The following is a 1533-nucleotide window of genomic DNA, read 5'->3' on the forward strand; positions in this document are numbered from 1 at the left end:
TGGGAAAATCTAAGAGAGAGCAAAGCATAAAGACAACTTCTTAAAAGTCTGTTTAGGGCCCCCGTGGCTTAGTGGTTAAGTGCACGCGCTCCGCTGCTGGCAGCCCGGGGTTCAGATCCCGGGCGCACACCGACGCACCGCTTCTCCGCCCATGCTGAGGCCGCCTCCCACATACAGCAACTAGCAGGATGTGCAACTATGACATACAACTATCTACTGGGGCTTTGGGGAGAAAAAGGGAAAAAAGGAAAAAAAAACGAGGAGGATTGGCAATAGATGTTAGCTCAGGGCCAGTCTCCCTCAGCAAAAAGAGGAGGATTGGGGGCCGGCCCATGGCTTAGCAGCTAAGTGCACGCGCTCCGATGCTGGCGGCCAGGGTTCGGATCCCGGGTGCACATGGACGCACTGCTTCTCCGGCCATGCTGAGGCCACGTCCCACGTACAGCAACTAGCAGGAAGTGCATCTATGACATACAACTATCTACTGGGGCTTTGGGGGAAAAAAATAAATAAATAAAATTTAAAAAAAAAAGATGATAACTTTGTTTAAAAAGAAAAAGAGGAGGATTGGCGTGAATGTTAGCTCAGGGCTGGTCTTCCTCACAAAAAAAAAAAAAGTCTGTTTAGACTCATTTCCACACTATTCATGAAAAAGTCAGTCACTTTGAACGTTAAAACAAATACTATAATTTATGTGTAGCCACATTCTTTTGTCAATGTGCTATTCATTCTTTTCACATCTGTAAGGTAAGTATCTGACAATTATTATTACCCTGATTTGAGCTCCAATGAGATTGAGTTAGTCTTTCATTATGTTGTTGATTCAGAAATTTTGAGATTGTAATCCATTAGTCCAAAATCCTTAATCTATGAACTCAATAAGATTTTTGCTTACAGACCACTCTTAAGCAACATTTATAAGAAATTTTGTCCTAGAGTAGCAGGGAAATATTTTCTGAAGTAAACCCATCATTGCCAAAAAAAAAAAAAAAAGCTGCAAGCACCTTCTCTTCCCTTCTTGAGCATCTACTATGTACATAACACTAGATGGACTCTGTAGTGATGCCAAGAAAGGTCATTCTTGGCCCCATTTTACTTATGGAGAAACTGAAGCTTAGAAATGGTAAACAACTAGCCTAAGGTCAAGCATTTTGAAAACCCAGAGAATCTGCTTCTAAGGCCTATGACCTTAACTGCTACACTGTGATGCAATGTGTTTAAGTATCAAATTTGTAGCATATAACTGATATTGTGACTTGGAAGTCAGTTCAAGTAGTTCAAATAGGTTTTCTAGAAGAGCTGGAAAATGAACAGGGCCTTGAAGGATAAGTAAACTTGGTAAAGGTAGATTTTGTCAAAGAGTCAGCAAATAAACAAATAAAATTGAAAAGACTACTGGAAGGAATAGTTGGAATTTTGTAGAAGGCCTGCAGGAGAAGAAATCAGAATTGGAATTACATGCTAGTCAAGGCAGTGCAAATCTGTCAACGATGGATGTCTCGTTGGAAGGCTTCCAGGGAGACAGAGCAGTAT

The sequence above is a fragment of the Diceros bicornis genome, chromosome 5 (genome assembly GCF_020826845.1).
Source record: "Diceros bicornis minor isolate mBicDic1 chromosome 5, mDicBic1.mat.cur, whole genome shotgun sequence".
Taxonomy (NCBI): domain Eukaryota; kingdom Metazoa; phylum Chordata; class Mammalia; order Perissodactyla; family Rhinocerotidae; genus Diceros; species Diceros bicornis.